This window comes from Eptatretus burgeri, chromosome 9 (assembly GCF_056783735.1).
Source record: "Eptatretus burgeri isolate ZD-2024b chromosome 9, Ebu_testis_v1, whole genome shotgun sequence".
Lineage (NCBI taxonomy): Eukaryota > Metazoa > Chordata > Myxini > Myxiniformes > Myxinidae > Eptatretus > Eptatretus burgeri.
In genome coordinates this window covers 94,657,886-94,681,497 of record NC_140969.1, presented here as the reverse complement: position 1 = coordinate 94,681,497, position 23,612 = coordinate 94,657,886, and the positions used below count along the sequence as shown (strand labels likewise).

The window sequence follows — 23,612 nt, the reverse complement described above, 5'->3', positions numbered from 1 at the left end:
TCAGGCTCTTCTCGGAGTGCGACACCTACGATGCAGCGATCGACGTGCTGCAGGCGCTCTACGTGAAGCGCAAGAACGAGGTGCACATACGACATCTTCTCAACACACGCAAGCAAGCAGCCGGGGAGACAATCGATCAGTTCCTGCAAGCTCTGAGGCAGTTGGGAAAAGACTGCAGTTTCCGGGCCGTAACCGCCGAGGAACACCGAGATGAAGCGACCAGAGAGGCGTTCATCCAAGGGCTCAGGTCAGCCCCCATGCGGCAACGCTTACTGGAGAAAGCGCAACCCACTCTTGAAAAGGTAGCTGACCAGGCTCGAGCAATGGATACGGCACAGCAGCAATCTGAGTCATATGGGACACCGATGCTGCAAATGAACGCTGCTACGGTGGAAACTCAAGGAACCCCTCAGGGCACCCCTGACACAGAGGATGGAGAAAACCCGAGGAATCGGATACCCAGACCTCGTCAAACTCCTCAGCAACTACTTCGGTTGGTAAATGCTTCTTTTGTGGGTATAAAAGACACCTCCGCAACAAATTCCCCGCCAGAGATGCCACATGCATGAATTGTGACAAGAAAGGGCATTATGCCAGGGTATGCAAATCTACTCTAAGGAGAAATAAACCCACTTCTGCGGCCCTCTACTCACAAAATAAACTAACTGCAGCCTCCCCGGGGAATCTATCCAAGGTTATCATCAACGTACGAATTAACGGGCATATGGCTGAGGCTCTGATTGATACCGGTAGCTCTGAAAGTTTCGTCAACAGCTCACTAGCGAAGGGCAGGAAATGGAAGATCCACCCGACAGACAATACGGTATGCATGGCCGCCACATCACTACAGTCCCGCGTACGAGGGTACCGCAATGTTGAATTGGACGTAAAAGGGTACACGCATCGGGATGTAAGGGTACTGGTGCTTCGTGATTTATGCGCAGACGTAATTCTGGGTCATAATGTCCTCAAGCAGCACACGAGCATCGAAATACCCTTTGGAGGAAGCAAACCTCGTCTAATTTTAAATGCTTTGACCACCGCAGAGGTATCGTCCCCCCTGCTGTTTGCTAACTTGTCGCCGGTCTGTAAACCGATAGCGATCAAATCGCGACGATATACCACTGCTGATATGAACTTCATCACTTCTGAGACCAAGCGATTACTGGAAGAAGGTATTATAGAACCGAGCGATTCGCCATGGCGCGCGCAGGTGTTGGTGACCACCAACCAGAACCATAAGAAACGAATGGTTGTCGATTATTCCCAAACGGTCAATCGTTTCACCCAACTCGATGCCTACCCTTTGCCGCGCATAGACGAGTTGGTCGAACGCGTGGCCAATTATAAAATATTCAGCACCATCGATTTGCGAAGCGCCTATCATCAAATTTCCATTCGAGAGGAAGACAAACCTTACACCGCGTTCCAGGCAGGTAGACGCCTCTACCAATTCAGGAGGATTCCGTTCGGTGTCACGAATGGAGTAGCTTGCTTCCAACGAGTTATGGACGACATCATCTCGGATGAAAACCTCAAAGACACTTTTGTTTACGTGGACAATGTCACGGTGTGCGGTAAGGATCGGGGGGAACATGATATGAATCTGGACAGATTCTTGAGCATTGTTAGAAAATATAATCTGATTCTCAACTACGAGAAATGCGTATTCTCGGCAAGGTCGATTGACCTTCTCGGCTACACAATAGCCGACGGCACGATTAAGCCCGATCCTGAGTGATTGCGCCCACTTCGTGAGCTATCCCCACCTCAGGACCTGCAGACAATGCGCCGGGTGATCGGGATGTTCGCTTACTACCCGAGATGGATCCCCCAATACTCCGAGAAAATACATCCCCTAGTGCATTGCAAAAACTTCCCACCAGATGCCGCTGTTGTAAAAGCTTTCCACAGCCTCAAAGATGATATCGGTAATTCCGTGGTATTATCGATCGACAGCTCGGTGCCCTTCGTGGTGGAAACGGATGCTTCCGATCACGCGATCGCCGCGACGCTCAATCAGTCCGGACGACCCGTCGCGTTCTTCTCGAGAACTCTCTGGAAGCGAGCAGAGACACTCAGCAATAGAGAAAGAAGCGTACGCTATTGTCGAAGCCCTGCTTAAATGGAGACATTATTTACTGGGAAACCACTTCACACTCGTCACGGACCAGTGATCCGTTGCATTCATGTTTGATCGGAAAAATAACGGGAAAATTAAGAATGAAAAAATTATGAGATGGCGGATAGACCTAGCTTGCTATAGTTACGACATTGTTTACCGGCCCGGGAGGGAAAACCCTGCTGCAGACACCTTCTCTCAGGTCTACTGTTCGGCGACAATCAGTCGGGCTTTGCAAGACCTACATGTGTCTCTGTGCCACCCGGGGGTAACCAGAATGGCACATTTCGTGCGCAGACAAAACCTTCCCTATTGTATCGAAGATATTAAACAAATGAATGCTTCATGCCCTGTTTGTGCTGAACTAAAACCCAGATTCTATGGCGCGGCATCTGGCAGGTTGATCAAGGCCACTTCACCCTTCGAGAGACTAAACATTGACTTCAAAGGGCCCCTGCCGACCGAGACAGACAACAGATACATATTCACTGTTGTTGATGAATACTCAAGGTTCCCTTTCGCATTTCCGTGCTCGGATATGACCTCGGGCACTGTCGTGAAATGTCTCTCTGACCTCTTTGCTATGTTTGGGAAACCTTCGTACATACATTCAGACAGAGGGCCGCGTTTCATGTCGGCCGGGCTAAAACAGTTCCTATTAGAGCACGGCATAGCAACTAGTCGAGCGACGGGTTACAACCCACAGGGTAATGGGCAGGTGGAACGATATCATGGAACCATTTGGAAAGCCGTAACTCTGGTGTTGAAATCGAGAGGACTGGGCCCGAGCAGTGGGAGGTTACCCTTCTCGACGCTCTGAATTCCATATGCTCTTTGCTCTGTACGTCCATCAATGCAACTCCTCACGAACGAATGTTTACTCACCAGCGGCGTTATGTTGACGGCCAAACGGTGCCCAACTGGCTAACCCATCCCGGAACAGTGTTCATGAAACGCCCGGTACGACAAAGCAAGTATGAACCCATGGTGGAGGAGGTCGAACTCATCGATGCTAATCTAGAGTACGCTCATGTCAGACTCCCTGATGGCAGGGAGACCACTGTGTCGGTTCGCCATTTGACTCCCTCAGGTACTCCTCCCGCAGGTACACCACCATCTGGCACTCCTCCCTCTGACATCCCCTCCCCAGGTGTTCCCCCCCCCCCCAGGAACTCCACCCGGGAATGGTGGCGACGGAGCTGCCGCGTTCCACCCGAGAGTGATCGAGGAGTCATCCCCGGCACGAGTCGAGGCTCCCCAAGAGGATCGGAAGCCTCCCTCAAGTGAAACCGCCATTTACTCCCGGAGAGGTCGACGGATAAAACCCCCTCGCCGACTCGATATGTAAAGGGGATTATCGGCATCCTCGATGCTCATGCTCCTATATGCTCATTATATCATATATCCATGCTCATTACCATGCTCCTACAACTCAAAATAGTCCTCACTGCTTGGAATGTACGCTTCTGTAGTTTAAATAGTTCGCGCTGCTTGAAATGTATACTCCTATAGCGCTGAAGTAATCATGGTGCGTTAGTTGGGCCTCTAGTTACATTTTAAAGACGGGGAGAATGTGGTGAATTGAAGGACGTGACGCGTGATCACATGTCGCGCGGCTCGCACACGGGATAGATAAAGCCGAGATTCCGCGCGGTCGGGGTGATTGTCCCTGGGGCATTGTCATTTACGGCGGCGGTCCACTTGGTGCTCGTTGAATGGTGAGAATTGAGAGTATACCAGACTCCGTGCTTATGCTGATTTATTTTGCGGTGATCTACTGCACATGTATACATTGCTACATTTGTACTCCTTGCTGCACCTGTATCCCCTGATGTGCCCGTAGAAGCGGCTTCAATCAAGTGGAAGAAAGCCTACACGCTGAAGGTTTTTCTCTCGCTTTCATTACAATAGCTTCCCCGGCAGCAAAGCTGCCATACGACCACCACCAACAACACGATCGCTTCTAGGAAATAAGTTGTTCGAAGCCTGAGGCCCATACGTGTTATGCAGTTATGGCCTTCTTCAGGCCCGTGATCGCTCTCGGCTGCAACATTTCCGTGTATATTTGAAAATCCTTGTTTTACACTGAAGGCAAAACTGAAATGGAAGGCATAACGATTGTGAATGGTGCAGAATGCTTCGGCAGATGGCTTGGGTCAACATGGCTTGGCTTAATCCTGGATGAGCGCTTGGGTGGTGGAGGCCCCGGTGCACGTGCCCCGGTTGCCCTGGGGGTAATCCGACGCTGCCCCCCAACGTGAACAAGGACAAATGTGTCCAAGAGCCGCGTCCTAAAGGTTTTGTCTTCACCAGAAGAAGAGGAACAGGAAGAGGAAGAGGAAGAAGAAGAGGAAAGGGAAAAAAACAACAACGACTTCCGATATTTCGTCACGTGCCTTGATTGAGCCAATAGCGACACCCGTCATGGACGATTGTCGTTCATGACGAGAAAATAGTGTATTTTCGAAATTACAATACATTCAATGGAATAATCTTTAAATAGTAATGTGAACTTTTCGAAACTTAAAAGGAAATGTCCGAATATATTTAAAAGTTGATGATAGACGCTCTCAAAAGGCGCCTCAATGTGAGGATGTGTACATGTGTTTAGTATATAAGGAGATCCGGATCCTGTATATAAAAGAGTCGAGTCCGAAAGGAAGAAGAAGAAGAAGAAGAAGAAGAAGAAGAAGAAGAAGAAGAAGAAGAAGAAGAAGAAGAAGAAGAAGAAGAAGAAGAAGAAGAAGAAGAAGAAGAAGTTCCATCATGAGCTGTGATTTAAACAGAGGCCCCAACACTGACACCTGTAATCTCCTCCACAGATGTCGGTGACGTGTATTTCGGAAGATCTTCTGAAATCTGGAACGAAACAATGGACCATCTTCTCCAGACTTTCCCATTGTTGAAGTTTGTTTGTTTACCGACGTCATCTCATGAATAATTTGGTGGTGGAGGTTGTGTTTTCACCCTTTCTGTCTGTTTGTTAATTGCCGGAATCCTTCTGATTTCGGTGGTGTGTGTCATTCTGTGTGTCTGTATGTCCGTTGGGTTGCCAAAATAGGTGACCCTTATTGTCAGTAATTCTGTCTGTTTGTTCGTTTGTCATCAGCATAATTGGTAGTAAATGTGGGCGGATTTTGACCAAACTCGGGTGGTAGGTACATCTTATGACCTAGTGCTTTGGAAATTGTGAAGGTTGCTCGGTACGTTTTGGTTCCCGAGCAACAACCAAAAAACCTTCAAAATCAGTACCGTTCACGCGAAATCAATTCCGAAAGCCATTATCCCACGTCGGGTTATGAAATTTGGTACGAATGATCTACAGGTGATGCTCTATCAAATATATTCCTATTTTTGTGATATATGGAATACTCTATCCGCAGCGCCCCCTACAATTAGGGTATGCGCGAAATTTGAAGGCCCCCGAGCGACCAGGTGAGTGCATCAATATGAATGAAACTTTGCAGGTTCATGGTACTCAATGAGTACTACAACTTTGCCTCAGGACATATTGACTGATTTCGCTTAGGTCAGGGGTCAAAGGTCAATCAATTAGTGCAAAAATCGATAATATGCGAGAGCTGGAGGTGCCTTCGTGCCAAATGCTACTCCTCCTCGGGTTATGGTCGGATGGTCATGAAAATTCACACTACTCGTCGGGAATACATTGTGCACAAACGATCGAGCCAGATTTTCGATTTAGATCTTTGTTCACCCACAGCACCCCCTCGAACTTTGGGGATTTCAGATTTCAAACCGCATTTTTGGTACTTTTCATTCAAATGGATACCGAGTAGTTATCAGCAGATGGAACTGGATGAGATTTGATATGCATAATCTTAAGGTGATTCCCTATCCGCTGTATGACATCCATTTTGCTCTATATCTTATAGTTTCCAAATGGAAACCCTCTCAACTTGGGTGTCCGAGGGCCATTGAGCATTCCTGCTGAAACTTCAAAGTACAGGCGATTGAACCGAATCGAATGAAACCTTACATGTTTATAGACCGTAATGAGTACTACAACTGTGCTCGTTTGCATTATGACCTATCTCGATTAGTTCAGGAGTCAGGTCAGGTCAGGTATGGGAGCATGTGCCAGAACAGCGCGTCGCTGCGTCCACTTTCCGCCGGTACTCCAGGGGCCTCCGTCTGGCCATCCCCCAGGCAGATGCCAGGCCCATCCCCATCTCCTTGAGATGATGGTCAACCTGTTGCAACCATGAGGCACGTGGTCGACCCCCTGGCCTCCTCCACTCATGAGACTCCCTCGCTGAGAGAATCTGGTGAGCAGGATCAGAGTCAGGAAAACGAGCCACATGTCCATAAAGCCGCAACTGACGCTCACGGACTATGCAGGTAACAAATCTCATCCGAGTCTCTCTCAGCAACCGCTCGTTGGACACAAAATCCGACCAGCGATAGCCAAGGATTCTCCGAAGAGACCTGGTACCAAAGGAATTAAGTCTCTGTCTCAGATCCTTGGTCAGAGTCCAAGTTTCACACCCATAGAGCAAGACTGGAAGTACCAAGGACCTGAAGACTCGGACTTTCGTCCTCCCGCACAGGTACCGGCAGCGCCACACCCCATGATCCAGTGAATCCATGACTCCCCAGGCCCGACCCAGACGTCTATTGACCTCTGACTCGCAGCCAGCAGAGACATGAATATCACTGCCAAGGTAAGTGAATCTCTCCACGACCTCATCCTCACCACAAACAGACACAGACAGGACAGCAGCATCCAAGATGTCACCGAAAGCCTGGATCTTAGTTTTGACCCAAGAAACCCGTAATCCCAACGGCTCCGACTCCTCATTCAGCACCTCGAGGGCCCCCAAGAGGATGTCACAAAGTCTCCGCAAAGATGACTGCATCATCTGCAAAGTCAAGGTCCGAGATCTTGACATTCCCAAATGATGCACCGCAACTTGATCTCTCCGACATCCTCCCTAGAATCCAGTCCATACAAGTGCTGAAAAAGTGTGGGGGGCAAGTACACATCCCTGACGAACTCCAGTAACAACTGGAAATAAGTCAGAGATGGTACCACCACACTTCACAGCACTCTCAGTACCAGAGTAGAGTTCAGACATCAGATCGATCAGCTTTGGTGGCACCCCACGAAGACCAAGAATCCTCCAGAGGACATCCCGATTCACTGAATCGAACGCTTTACAGAGATCAACATAGGCTGCAAGCAGCCCCTGCCGAAACTCTCGTCTGCGTTCGGTGAGGACACGAGTCTGCAAGGATACTGAGTCAATCGTTGACCTCTTTGGTGTAAAACCTGACTGCTCTGGACACTGGTGCTCAAGCAGATGGTGGCGAACCCTATCGAGAATTATCCGAGCAAAGACCTTGCCCGGCACTGAGAGCAGCGTCACCCCTCGGTAGTTGTTGCAGTCTTGGCGATCACCCTTCCCTTTCCAGAGAGGGACAACAAGGCCCCTCTTCCAGTCAGTTGGGATGATGCCTGTGTTCCAGGCAGAGCACAAAACTGCATGCAACGACACGAGTGCAGCATTTCCACCAGCCTTGAGAAGTTTGGCATGGATGCCACAGATCCCTGGAGCTTTGCCCCGTTTCAACTGGTTCACCGCAGCCCGTGTTTCCACAAGCGTAGGTGGACCACAGTTGATTCGAGGGTCAGCAACAGGGATTGTAACACCCTTGACGTCCAACTCGACAGTTGGGGGATCAGCCTGGTACAACCGCTCAAAGTAACCGGCCCAGCGGGCCTTCACTTCAGACTCCTCTGTCAAGAGCCTACCACTCTCTGCTCGAACTGCAGTGCTCCGAGGGATGGGCTTGGATGAACGTAATGCACGAATTCCCCTGTAAGCGGGACGAGAATCACCTGTCCACAGTTGATGCTCTACCCCCTCACAGATTCCTCGCACATAGGCCTCCTTGTCCACCCTCAGTGCACGTACAGTTTTACGCCTCAGCTCCCTGAACAGCTCAGCTCTGCCATTCAGCCTGGCCCTGCGACTCTGGTCAATGGTATCCAGTGTCCCTTGAGAGACAAAGTTCTTCTTTGCTCTGCGGTGAGCTCCAAGACATCCACCGGCAACATCAAGGACGGTGGTCTTGAAGGCGCTCCACAACTCTTCAGGACCCCCCAAAGCACCCAGACCCCCCAAGTGTCCACTCCGCCTGTTCGCAAACTCCTCAGCGACTCTCTCATCCCTGAGCTTGGCAACATCCAGCCTCGGCTGGGATGGTACCATTCTCCAGGATTTAAGGTGCAGCTTTAGAGTTGCTACAACAAGCCTGTGGTCAGTATTGAGGAACTGAGCACTCCGGTAGACCCTGCAGTTCTGGATCATCCTCCAACGACCGTCAATGAGGACATGGTCAATCTCCTTTGCCACACCGCCAGCGTTGGAATACCAAGTCCAGCGATGAGCTTGTGCGCGCTGAAACCATGAACCAGCCACCCTAAGTCCATGACTTCTTGCAAAGTCAAGGAACTTAGTGCTATTCTGGTTCATAGTTCCTGACCCATGGGGACCAACACACACCTCATAACCGTCCCTATCAGTTCCAGTCGATGCATTGAAATCTTGAAGTGTAGACTAGAAGTGTATCTCGTCTGGGGCACTGATCAACCACAGACTCGAGTGTGGCGTAGAATGCATCCTTCACGGTGAGATCACTCGCCTCAGTCGGAGCATAAACAGAGACCAGGGAAATGACACCTAAGGAGTGACGAATCCTTAATCTCATTATACGCTCGTTGACCGGTGTTACCTCAATTATCATTGGGGTCAGCTTATTGGACACAGCTACAGCAACTCCTTGGGTATGGTAACCATCAGAGCGACCAGACCAATAGTAGGTGTAACCACCCACCATTATCTCGCCGCAATCCGGTCTCCGAACCTCAGAGAGAGAGCTGCAATCCCGATGTCCAAACCCTTGAGCTCAGATGATAACAGAGACAGGTGATCATCCTCTCTTAGAGATAGGACATTCCAGGCACCCACCCGAAGGGACCGCCTCCGGTTAACCCAACGAGACCGCCGTCTGGTGGACGACACCTCAGCACCACTCCGACACACTCTCCCGCAATCTGACCCAGGGATGTTACCCCGTGGTTTCCCTCCTATCAAATATTGGGGGTCCCGAAGGCTTTGCCCCAATCCCGTCATCCGGTGAGCTGCCCTGCGAAGGGAAGCTGCACAGGAGGTACTCCCACGGAGTGGGTTTTCAGATTTTTTTTGCGTTTTTGCGTTTTGCGGAATGAAGGGTTTTACGGTGGCCGGAGTGCAAATCCTGCCACCAACCTCCTAATAAGAAGTTACCCAACTGCAGGAGGACGTCCGCAGACACAGTTGGGCACTAGATATGGATGGCCGTTGGCTCACAAGGAGCTCCTCCGCCCTTTGACAGGTTTTGTTTTTAATCCTGCTGGGTGTCCATATCCAAACACCCTCCTCACCAGAAAACCTGGTGGGGGAGACGGTTTAGTCGCCGACAACCCGACCATGGAACAGGTTAGTACAGGTTTACATGGTACCTGTAGCAGGTCACAGATCGAACCTGACCTGACAATAGTTCAGGGGTCAAAGGTCAATAAGTGCATTTTTCGCTCAAAATGTCTATTCAAGTTCCCCGATCGGCAAAACGGCTCAACCGATCCAAACAAATTTTTGCACGTGAATACTCCCCGATGAGTAGTACAAGTTTGCTCATTTGCATAATGACCTATCTCCACGAGGTCAGCGGTCAAAGTGTCGCAATACTAACAGTCCTGCTCGGCGACCCATCGCCGCCTACCAGCTTGTTGGATAGTAGATCTAGTCGAAAAAAATATTGTTTTTGAGATTTGTTCTACCCTTATTAGCATTATTTAAAATGGCAATTTCAGTTAATACAATGGCGATTTCGATGAAACTTGTTTGGTAGGTTCATGGTATGTTCTAGTTATGTGTGAGAAAGAACCGTTGCTATGGACCCCTCCGTTGCCTAGCAACGACCGAAAAACCTCGAAATGTGGGGGTATTTTAACGAAAAAACAATCTGCAGCATTAACCCATGAAGCTGGAATCATGAATTTTCTTGCGCTTAATCCTCAGGTCATTCCCCATCGAACGGGCCCATCGCGTCAGGTTATATTGGGTAGGCGACTACCCATATCCGCCTACTGGCTTGTCTGTCTGTCTGTCTGTCTGTTCGGTCCAGTGCTCCGTTAATACAATGGCGATTTCGATGAAACTTGGCGGGTAGGTTCATATCATGACTGAGTTGTGTGCAAATGAGAACCGTTGCTATGGACACCACCGTTGCCTAGCAACGGGACTTTGAAATTTTTGAAAAATCATAAAAAAAATTATTTTTTCGAAAATCAAAAATTGGGCCACGAGCGACTGTGGGCAGCACATTCAGCCATATTGTCAAAAATTTCCAGCCGAATCCTATGAAAACTGTCAGAGAAGATAGACTTTGAATGAACCCTGGTCGAAAACAATAAAAAAACGAAGTTCGTTATATCTCAGAGACTATGAGTCAGATATACATAAAACTGGTATGGTAGGTTCATGGTATGTCCTAGTTAAGTGTGAGAAAGAACCGTTGCAATGGACCCCTCCGTTGCCCAGCAACGGCTGAAAAACCTCGAAATGTGGGGGTATTCTAACGAAAAAACAATCTGCAGCATTAACCCTTGAAGCTAGAATCATGAATTTTCTTGCACTTAATCCTCAGGTCATTCCCCATCGAACGGGCCCATCGCGTCAGGTTATATTGGGTAGGCGACTACCCATGTCCGCCTACAGGCTTGTCTGTCTGTTTGTTTGTTTGTCCGTTTGTTACTTACGAAATCTAAAGATTTCATAAGTATATTGATGACTTCCGTTTCTGTTTGTTTGTTTGTAACTTACGAAATCTAAAGATTTTGTCAGTATATTGATGACTTCCGTCCTCTGTTTATGTGTTTGTTTGTAGGCAAGATAACTGGAGAAGGGAAGAAGCTACCAATGTCAAATTAGACCACGTGATTCAGGAGGGTGGTGGCTAGTGCTGATTAGATTTTGGTCAAAATCGGTCAAAGGTCAAGGTCACAGTGAGGTTAAACATCCAAAAAAACTCGAACGGAAGAAGCTACCAATGTCAAATTACACCACATGATTCAGGAGGGTGATGGCTAGTGCTGATTAGATTTTGGTCAAAATCGGTCAAAGGTCAAGGTCACGGTGAGATCAAACATCCAAAACATTACGATTTTCTGACGGTTTTGTACAGAATCATCGTAGAAACTTCTGGTTTGCGTCGCTACCTTCTCAAGAGACAGCTTTTATTAGACAAGGTCATAGGTGAAGTTGACGATTTCGTAAGTACCAGTCTATGACTGCTTGTTTGTCTGTTAGTTTGTTTTTTTTGTCTGTTAGTTTGTTTGTCTGTTTGTTTGTTTTTTCAGAGATCATGGAGATATGACAAAGTTATTCCAGCAATTCCTTGCTCAACGAGCAATTTCATTTGTTTGTTTGTCTGTTTATTTGTTTGTCTGTTTGTTTGTTTGTTTTTGTCTGTCTGTTTGTTTGTCTGTTTGTTTGTTTGTCTGTCTGTTTGTTTGTTTGTCTGGTTGTGGACAGGATATCTCAAAAAGTTATGGATGGATTTGGATGAAATTTTGTAGACATGTTCGATGTCTGACTAGGTCAAACTGATTAGATTTTAGTGAAGATCCGGATCCGGATCCGACGACTAGAATTTTTCAAATGATTCTTCACCATTAAGAGATTACGCCAAAAACGATATATTGCACGATATCTCAAAAAGTTGTGGACAGATTCGGACGAAACTTTGTGGACATGTTGGGTGTGTGACCACGGTGAATTGAATCGATTTTGGTGAAGATTCGGATTTGGATCTGAAACATTTTTAAGTGATTCTTCACCATTGAGAGATGGGGCGTAAAACGATACATGGCATGATATTTCAAAAATGTATTGGGCCCAATATGTTCCCGTGGATCAGGCATTGTGTGGTGGAGGTATGTGTTCTACCGAGTGCCCTTCTAGTTATATATTTTGAATGCTGTGGAACATGAATCGGAAAATGAAGCAGAATATGAACCTGCAGTTTAGCTGTACTTTGGCTCTTTATTTGGCAAATTGTACGGAATGTCATCCCTCGCACGCATTTGCACAGAAAACGAACGAAAATATATTTTTGGACTGTTTAGCATCTATCGGTTTGGCAGTCAAACAAAATTAAGAATTGTTCCAAACAGGAAACTTACTGTTTTAAAAAGACACAAACAACGGGCGCAAATAACTAAATAAGGTGGCGTTAAAGACATTGCATCAATGGTGGTAAACGTCTGAATTTAAAAAAAAAAATTTCTACAGCCTTTAAAATCTTTATTTTATTTCAATTTCATCATATATATTGGAACACTGTAGGACACAAATCACCTTCTTGGCACCTTCAAAAACCTTCTATTTAACAGTACTTGGACAAAACATTGTGCCATTTTACGTCATCTCGACAAATGTGCCGCCCGCTCTCTCAGCATTGGGAAATATCGAGATTCAGACAAAATGGCAGCTCGGAGGATATATAGATTGTGCTCGGAAACGCAATAAGCAAGAGTTTAAAAGACCCTTCCTTTGTCCTTTTCTCAAGACTGTGAGGGGTAAGTTGTTCTCTGAACTCTAGTGAATGTTAAAGATCTCATTGTGACCTTTTGACAAAGAGTAATCGAGTTATCCCAGGCATTCTGAACAAATTCCTAATTCTCCCCTTAAACAGCAAGGACAATGTATCAGGGGTATCGTCAAGTCCCCAGAAATGATGATCCTCCTGCAGGTGTAACCCACTACCAGCCAGATATACATACAATATGAACAGGGTTCGTATTGTTTGAACAGGGTTTGAATCAGGGTTCATTTATTTATACCCACACACAACAAATACCCTATCTCAGAAACATCATCTTACAAATCATGGGACACTATTTTATTGACAATGATTGACTTTCAGGTTTGGTGTGGAGCCTTTAATATGACATAGGATGCTAAAATAAAACCCCTCACCTGGACCCTTACTCTTCGAGCATCTGCTACCAGTTTTCGATATATATAGGTAGTAGGATTGTTTTGCTGTACTTCAAAGAGTGCATCCACTGACTCCTTAAGATTTTTGCACCCATAAATTATATAACAACCCATACGCTAGTCTCTGCGGTGAGATTTGAACAATGTTTAGCTGGAGTTGTCACCCCACAAAGCAGTCTGTATCATTTAAGATACCCATCCGTTGCATCACGCCTCGCAATGCCGTGTAATCACAATGATGAAAGCCTTGCAGGTAGATCTGCTCTTCGGTGGTATTTCATTGGAAATTGTGGCTCACTCAACCATACATTTGCTTGTCTGACATCCAAATGACTCCTCGACCTGATTTAGTGATGTCATAGATGTTTGATGTAATGGAATAGTCACATGATCTATGCACAAATCAGTTGCAGAGATCTTTCCCTTTTGAAGGTACTTTCAATGGCAAGCCAGAGAGATGTTCAGAGTGAGTTTTGCCTGCAGCCTGCCAGTTCATGGCGGCATTTCCCATCGTTGTTTTGGAGATGGCTTGTCCAGTTGAAATGATCACAACTGCAAAAGGGATGTCCCATGACGCTTAGTGCGACAGTACCGTCATTTGCACAAGTTTTACGGTTATGCCTGTTTTTATGTAAGCACATTTTCTCATCAAAATTAGATCCGTTCTCCGGTTGCAATTCGTATGCAGTGAATTTTCCATGAAAATGGTTCAGAAAAGCGCTCATCAACAAACAGCGAAAACCTCAGCGGTTTAATATAACTGCGTGCAGACGCCAGAGCCTGCATCAGTTTTTTTTTTCAAGGAAATTAGATGATATAAGGAAAACAAAAGGGAGGAAAGTGCACGCCCGTGCACAACAAGTATGGGGTCTCCACATTTCAGGAAAAAGATATGCTCTTGGGATTGCTCTAAAAACAAAAACAAGTCAAAGCAATACGCAATCGATGATTACCGACAATCCTAAAAACGATGGGAAAAAACATTTCATGAATGAAACACAAATTCTAACAATTCAGAAGCATGCAGTAGTGGTGCTATATTTAGGAAATAATAAAATAATAAACAACTAAGTGCCCTTCCTTCCTTCCTTCCTTGGATATGCTTCGAGATGATGATAATTCTGCTGACGTCAACTATCGCAGTCTTTCAAACGATGGCATTGATGTCACCATCTGGAAATGGAGCCCCACTCAAGGTGGATGTTATTTACAGCAGAAAGAGGGAATTACACCTTTTACCGTAAAAGGTTTTTAAGGTCAGGCAGAATGCTGCTGGGTGTGTATAAAACGAACACAGTGAACCTGGGTTAATGCCAACAAACCTTGTTTGTTGATGGAAGATGAGAAACCTTGGATATGTCAATATGTGGACATTGCAATCCCCAGGATTGAGACCCAAATGAGGAAGGTGCAAGTAACAAGGGAAACGAAGAAATCCAACACAGGTGGAGGCCATTCAGTCCATCATGCCTGCGCGAACACCACACTAATCCATCCGCACAAGATCCAAGGAAGAAAATGCAAAACTAGAACGGGCACTCAGTAGAGGCATACCTTCGCCAACGCTACATTTTGCCCCCCCCCCCACCAGAAACCGTTGATTGTGAGGGTATTTAATCCCACACCACATCTGCCATCTCATGTGTGTTATGATGGCTTTAAAACATTAAATTTCCTGCTGTTTGACACTGATTCATGTACATTGTACAATTTCTGTATGAACTCCCTGACCTTTTTGGGTTTCGGTGTCAAGTCAATCTGATGACAACTGGTCACATTATAAGAAATCAAATATTACACATCACAGGATAGGGAATTGAATTCTCAACATTTTGAATCTACTTACATGCAAATTGTATAAGAATTGACGGCGTTATGATAATAAAGGTCGTTGACCCCCCTGACCTTTGTCCCAAACTGCTAACAAAGGTAATGACGTCATTCTGTCATCTCGTATATCACAAAATTGGGCATTGAATTCACAACATTTTGGCATTGGTTGCATGCAAATTGGATAAAAATCGACCGCACTATGGCAAAATGACGATTTTGACCTTTTCATGACCTCGACCTTGACCTTTGTACTCTTAATTTTGTAATTGGTATTAGAGTGTGGGGAACAGAACAGTCAACATTTTTGTGTTGGTTTCATGCAAATCGGATAACAATTGACCGTGTTATGACTAAAACCGCACATTTTGCAATGTCGTGACCCTCCCCCCTGAACTTTGACTCCCAACCGCTAATAAGGGTTATTACGTCATTGTGTCATGTCACATATCACAAGATGGGGCATTGAATTCTGAACATTTTGGCATTAGTTGCATGCAAATTGGATACAAATTGACCGCGCTGTGGTAAAAAGATGATTTTGACCTTTTCATGACCTTGACCTTGACCTTTGACCCGATCGCTCCCAAAATCTAATCAAATTGTCCTCGGATAATAACCAATCATCCCACCAAATTTGCTGCGATTCAGTTCAATACTTTTGGAGTTATGCGAATAACAAACAAACAAACAAACAAACAAACACACATATTCACAAATAAATAAATAAATACACAGCGATCAAAACAGAACCTTCGCAACAAAGTTTGCGAAGGTAAACATGTTTTGAATTAATGAAATAAAAAAAAAATTGTTTGTTTGTTTGTATTCTTTGGTATTTATTTTTTGTAGTTTTTGTAGTTTTTGTATTTTTTTTCCTTTTCTTGGGAGTGGGCATGGTCTTGGTTAAAACACACAATATCAACCACACAACCCCCCTTGACAAGACCCCCACCAACAGCACTCCGTACATATGCACACAACCCCCCGTCAATGCTCAAACATCCCCATACTTATCAACATCCCCATACTCCTCCATCTCCATAACTTCCAGGTAGCTTTCTAATTCTAATTTAAACTTATCTACTTTTTCTGCTGCCACTACCTTTCCAAGGAGACCATTCCATGCATTAACTACTCTCTGAGTAAAAGTCCCCTGCCTTGCTTCCATCTTAACTCTCCTCTTCTTTACTCTCAAGCAATGGCTCCTGGTCCTATAACTGTCTACTCCGTTGAATATAATTAATCTGTACTTATTTTATCAATACCTTTCATTATCTGAAACATCTCTATCATATCTCCTCATAACCGCCTCCTTTCTAGTATATAAAGCCCTGTCTCCTTCAGCCACTCCTCATAGCTGAGTCTAGCTAGACCTGGAATCAATCTCGTAGCCCTGCGCTGAACCCTCTCTACGGCATCTATGTCCTTCCGGAACTGTGGTGACCAGTACTGGACACAATATTCTAAATGTGGCCCTCACGATATTCCTGTGCAATGTTCACACCACCTCTTTTGATTTATAATTGATCCCCCTCCGAACACAACCAAAAACCCTATTTGTTTTACCTATAGCTGCCTGGCACTGTGCTGCCTGCTTACTTCCCATATCTATTACCACCCCAGATCCTTCTCCTATGTGCCATGCTCCAAAATTACCCCTTGCATCCTGTAATCTCTATTTTCATTGTTCTTTCCCATCCCAAACACCTTATACTTGCTCAGGTTAAATTCCATCTGCCAGTCTTCTGCTCAATCTATACAAGTATCAATACTTTCCTGAATCTGATCATCACCCCCTCTACTACCCACCTCACTGCCAAGCTTGTGTCATCTGCAAATTTGGAAAGCTTACTCTTCACCCGATTATCCAAATCGTGGATGTAAATAATGAATAGTAATGGTCCGAGTACTGGAAGACATCCTCCCACTCACTGCCACTCTTTGCTTCCTATCACTAAGCCAGTTTTCAATCCAATTAGCTACCTGACCAGCCACTCCACAAGCACTCACTTTGGCTCACAACCTCCGATGTGGTACCTTATCAAATGCCTTCTTAAATGACGAGATATACTATGTCCACTGCCTTTCCATCATCCACCCAATCAGACACTGCTTCACAGAACTCTAAAAGATTTGTTAACCAGGAACTACCTTTGATAAACCCATGCTGATGACCTTTAATTAGTTTGTATTTATTTGAATGGTTCCTCATCCGGTCCTCAATTAATGTCTCCAACACCTTCCCCACAACTGAAGTCAAACTAACAGGTCCATAGTTTCCCAGTTCTTCTCTGGATCCTTCAGTAGATTTAGAGTTCAGGATTTGCACGAGACAAAATTTCAACTGTCCCAAAATCACATCCAACTCCCCATTAAAGAATGTTTTGGTTCAGTTACCCTACCGTGGGAAAATGGGAGCTGATGTACACTGTGAAAGAGGTTTTGAGAGACTTGGGTGGCAGTTTGTAGTTGAATCGAGAATTGAACTCGGATTCACAGATCAGAGGCTGATCAAGTCTCATTATTATTCCACCTGCCAGGTGTAACCCTTTAACACTTGAAATACACCGGTGTTGGCTAATGGGTGTCGCCTCAGGTTTTTCCTCCAACGATGCATTCCAAGAAAGTATGGATTCCTAAAATCCATAATCTTTTCCAATCATTTTAAGCCATGGCCCATTTTAATATGCAGTCAGCAGTTCATAGAGCAAGGCTGGTAGGAAGGACCTGGAGGTATACACACTTTACCTCTAAGCCATCTTGCCTGAGTTTGAATCCCGACCCAGCTACAAACTGTCATCCTGTTGTTTCACATGCAAGTTGATTCATCAATGTGTGTGCCACCCTTTGGATGGACGTTAAGCAGGTGTCCTGTCTGCTGGAATTAGTTGGTGGATGTTAAAGATCCCACAGCATCCTTCGTGCTAATCAGCAGAGGGTATTGCATCAGGGGTACAGCTGTGCCCTCAGCGAATGATGCTACCTCACACCCTTGTGCTGCATATGAAAGAAGATGAAGCTCATAGAGCATGTAAGATTGGACAAAGTCTTTCACAAACTGGCTGTCCAGACATGACATTCGACTGAACCTGGTTCGGGCAGAAATTTAGAATCCAGGATGCCGGTGATAACTCGCCCTTCTTCATCAAAAGATACAGTCACATCTGTCATGTCGATGAGCAATCAATGATAGTGGATGGGTCCTCAGCTAAACATCATGATGGATGATACATTGATACATGTTTTGATGCAAAGCCCTACCTGCACCTGTCTGACAGATTATAGTCAGGTGGAGAATCAAGCCCAGACAAGACAGTTCCAAGACAACTGTGTGACCTCTGCACTATACTGTCCTTATTCCATCATTATTACTTACACACTGGGATCGATCTTTGTCCTTAAAATAATTTGACTGCTCCCATCTCCTGTTTTTCATTAATGTAGATGCCGCGTCAATGGTATCCTTTCCTCAAATCTTAAAAGTGTTTCTTTTCTCAGAACAGCTATTCTGGCAGAAACCCAAAGATACATAAAAAAACAATTAATTAAAAAATTTTTCTTGGCAATAATATAATAATGTGAATATAAATGCGCTCCTGGGGCAATGAGGCACCAACCATCAAGAATCAAGGGTAAATAAGTGAAACAATCAACAGGAAATAGAGGTCATTTTATCTATTTTAAAATGCCCAGGATGGATTTGGATTGTTATTAAGTTGAATAATAGCTCATGTAGAGCCATGAATGAAAAAAAGGGAACCTGGTATCGAACAAAAAGTACAAAATGTACAGATAGGCAAGTTTCCGTTTGGTACCAGGTCGGTTTAAACACATGCTCATCCCAAAAAATATATTGTCGCCAAAAGTATGCAGACACCCCCTTCGAATTAGAGGATTCGGCTATTTCAGCTGTACCCATTGCTGACAGGTGTATACAATCAAGCACACAGCCATGCAATCTCCATAGACAAACATTGACAGGAGAATTTGCCGTACTGAAGTGCTCAGTGACTTTCAACGTGGCACCGTCATCGGATGCCACCTTTCCAACAAATCAGTTCGTCACATTTCTGCCCTGCTAGAGCTGCCCCGGTCAACTGTAAGTGCTGTTATTGTGAAGTGGAAACGTCTTAGAGCAACAACAGCTCAGCCGCAAAGTGGTAGGCCACACGAGCTCACAGAACGTGACTGCCGAGTGCTGAAGAGTGTAGCGCGGAAGAGTGTACTATTCATTCCATATCTCTCACATATTCTCATATTTTCTGGAGTCTCTCTGCCCTGATCGTTTATCTCCAGGGTCCATATCCTCTCTTCCTGAACCTGCAATGCGTTAAATCGATCCTTATAAATGTTTCAACACGTTCTATTAATCCCGACCTTTGCCCTTTTTACTTTCTCTACAGTTTCTTCTTCAGTTTTCTCCACCTCTTCATTAATTATTTTAACTTCCTCTGTGGTTTCCCTTTCCTCTTTCTGATATTCATATTATCTCCTGCTTTACTCACACCAATTATTTTCCATCCACCACTTTCTCCTCCTTTATCCACTTATCCATTTCCCACGCTCTTTCCTCTATCATCTGTCCCATCTGCTTTAACTTTCCTGTTACGTCACCGTGCCTCTGCTTACACTCTTTCTCTATTGAAATTATTCCCCCCTTTGTTCCTTTTTGAGCTTTAACTCCTCTATTGCTCCCGTGTAGCCCCCACCCCCACCCCGTGCCAACCCAACTACTCTTCCTTTCAACCCATTTATCTGCCCTTCTAAATTAGCCTGACCAGTCGCCATCTCGCTCCGTACACTCACCACATCCAGTTTCACCTCACCCAGCTCTTCTCTACCAGTGTCAATTCTTCCACCAACATCAGCTCCCAGCTTGCCCAACCCTTCCTTTTCCTCTGCCTACCATGCCCACATGTCATTGCCCACAGCCCTAATCTCAGCCTGCGCCACATCTATTTTTGCCTCCATGCCATTGCCCAAATTCCTTGTGTCATTATTCAGCCTTTCCCTGTTAGCGCTCATCATTTGGCTGAATATGAGCATCAGTCGGCCCATGTCAGATGGTGCTGACGATGCTGACCCACTGCCGCCAAGCAGTGGGGACGACTCCACTATGGCTCCTTACTAGCTATTCTAGTCGGGAAACGTCCACCAGCGAAGCAGGCACGTACACCCAGTTAGCACATTCCCAGTTCTGTCCATTCTGATCTGATATCATCATCATCATCATTTCATTGGGAAGGTCAACATTGGAGTTTATTGGGAACATCAACATTAGACAAGGCAGTCCAAAGACTGAAATTTGTCAAGATTATAATTACTAGTACGTGCCCGTAAAAAATAAAAAAAAATTAAAAAACATTAAAAAAGAATAAATAAATATTCCAACCGCGAGCAACAACCAAACAGGCCGTTTCTTCGCTCTCGCGTGCCCGTATGTGCGTGGCCCGGAAGTTCGCATATCACAGTTACGATTATTCGCAATTTAGGTTTTAATGGCCAATTATTCAATTAACGCCAACGTATTTTACCTTCTCGCAATGTCGTGGCAAGGAAAAACAAAAAGAGAAGAGAGAAAAAAAATTTTACTTCCTGGTTCGCAGCATACCAGCACTCTGATGTTACCGAAATTTATGCACCGTCTAATATGAAAACGATCATAACTTGGGGCATGGTGTTTATCTATAAATGCGCATAAGAAATCAAGAAAGAATACACAAATTCATCACTCTCCGGAAGCCCATACGTTGTAACCCATAATGTGGAACGTGCTGAGCTTCCCTTCTCCCATCGGCCACGCCCACGCAATAACGTGTCTTGTCATTGGTTTGGTAAATAAATGGCCATAACTTGGGAAGCACTTGTCCGATTAATATCAAACCTTGAAAAGGCACATCCTCAGGTCCCCAGCAATATATCTGGCAAGTTTCAATTAGATCGGACCAGTGGTTGTCGAGAAACAGCGGTCACAGACACACACACACACACACACACACACACACACACACACACACACACACACACACACACACACACACACACACACACACACACAGATTGCTGGAATTATAGATAGATAAAACAGTGTTTCGTAAAGTTTACAAACTATATATATATATTGTTGCGGATTCGCGCCCGCCGGCGTGCGGACGGCGACGTAACTCGAATCGCGGCACGTCGCCCACCGGACGGACAATCCAGTCGTGACCCTCTCGGACTAACGCCGGGAACTAGTCACGGGTGGACCTTTCGGTCTCACCACGATCGTGCCAATCGGCCCCCGCGTGGGGTAGGGTTGCTCGCCAAATTCGACCTACCTAAGTACCCACAAGGAGGGTAGACCGGGCGATCGCACCTCGCCGCAGGTCGACTTCGGACACGGGCCACTTTAAGCGACCCGTTCCGTACTATCGGGATAACCGAGCGGTGTTATTCGTCGGCCTCGACGGTTCGATTAATTATCGGGCGTTTTAGCCCACGACCAACCCTTTACGTGAAGCAAGATGGAGATTCAATGAAAGAAAAGATGAAGCGAAGCGGGAAAACAGTTCAACATAACTCACATTTATTTCGCGATGGACGGGAAGCACACATATACAATTACACCAAAAGCACATGTAAAAGGAGAAGAAACACAATATTACACAAAAAGCAAATATAAAAGAGAAACACAATGCAGAGCTATCCGACTACCGAGCACACGGCAACACTTATACAATTTTACTTCACAGACGGCGCCGACAACACAGATACCCAAAGCAAAAGAAAAAGAACCACCCTCCAGGATGAGGGGGGTAGGCGGGCCTGGGGCCGAGACCGTGTCGGGCCTACCCGTCTGATTATGAGACGCGGAGCGGCGGTGGCGCCTCAACTCCGCGGGCCTCGCGGACAGTGTCTGGTAGGGGGTGGGAAAGGGGCCCCCTTGTCGCACTATCTCAGCGCGGGGGGAAACAGGAGGGGGTTGTTGATGCTCGGGGGAAAGGAGGATATCACCCTGTCTCGGGTCCCGCGACGAGCGTCTCCTCCTCGACCTCGGTCGCGTTGCTGGCCTCTCCCTCTGCAGCTCCCGGCACCGACGCGAGCACCCCCTCGTCCGCCTTCGCCGCCGCCACCTCTCCACAGCTCCGTCTAATCGCCCTCTCCGTCTCCTCTCTTGGCTCGTCCCAACTCTTCACTCTTGACTTCTCCCCTCCGAACTCTGACTCTTCTTCCCAGCTCCACCGACAACTCGTTCCAACGCACCACTCTCCACCTTAACTTTACTGACGAACGCAGCCGTTTATATAAGCCCCGTGGCTTCGCTCCTTCACCTTTGACCCTCTGCCTCCGACCCTTCACCTCTCTAACTGGCTCCCCATTGGACCGAGGAAAAGTGGGCGTGAATGCTTTTTGACCCATGAATTTGCATATAGCATCCTCACTCCAACGCCCTGGAGGCGGGGCCAAATCGCCCCAGCTCTCCGATAGGACGGAACAGAAGTGGGCGTGAGTCGTTTTTGATCCGTTTTTCTCGGAAAGTCTGTGATGTTTCTGAACACGCTGCTCGGTGCGCGTCCTACACGAGTCCAGTATCGGTGCCCACAAGTGGCGCGAGAATGGTGGGGATGCGATGGTGGCGAGTTGTGACGGTAAAGGTCGTGGCTGTTGTTGTGAAGCGGCGTTGTGGTTGGTGGTTGTTGTTGTGAAGCGGCGTTGTGGTTGGTGGTTGTTGTGAAGCGGCGTTGTGGTTGGTGGTTGTTGTGAAGCGGCGTTGTGGTTGGTGGTTGTTATGTGACGGCTGTTGAGACGTGGTTGGTGGTGGTAGTAATGGCGGCTGGTCCAAAATAAAGATAGTAAAAGAAAAACGGCTATCCTGAAGAGTCGCAGCCCGACTGAATGACATTTATTCCCTCGAAACAACGGGTTTGGGCCTAACTACACATATACTTACAGAGATATCTCACCTAAGGGACCTGAATGGTGGTTTGCGAATTTCGTCAACCACAACAATATATATATATATATATATATATATATATATATATATATATATATATATATATATATATATATATATATATATATATATATATATATATATATATATATATATATATATATCTTCTTCTTCTTCTTCTTTCGGCTGCTCCCGTTAGGGGTCGCCACAGCGGATCATCCGTGTGATCCGCATAGTGATTTGGCACAGGTTTTACGCCGGATGCCCTTCCTGCCGCAACCCTGGTCGCCTCTTACGACACAGGGATATGGTACACCTATTTTAACCAGGGTATCCACCGGCCCAGTATACTGGTACTCATTTCGCCAACCTCGGAAGGAAGACAGGCTGAGTCAACCCCCTGGTGTATTAATTCAGTGGCCCAACGGGGCTTGAACTCAGGAACTTTTGGATCCCAAGCCGCTGCCCTAACCACTGCGCCAACACACCAGGATATATATATATATATATATATATATATATATATATATATATATATATATATATATATATATATATATATATATATATATATATGTACATATATATATATATATATATATATATGTATATATATATATATATATATATATATTATATATATATATGATAA

The 23,612-nt window shown here is 45.8% G+C and overlaps 1 pseudogene across 1 annotated transcript in view; it reads right to left on the bottom strand.

The window, feature by feature from the left end:
* Nucleotides 1-20,079, bottom strand: part of LOC147020658 (tubulin alpha chain-like) — a 30,227-nt pseudogene extending 10,148 nt beyond the window's left edge. Inside the window, exon 1 of the transcript XR_015061393.1 lies at nucleotides 19,928-20,079. The product of XR_015061393.1 is annotated as a tubulin alpha chain-like (transcript). The remainder of the gene's footprint in view (nucleotides 1-19,927) is intronic.
* Nucleotides 20,080-23,612: the final 3,533 nt, after the last annotated feature.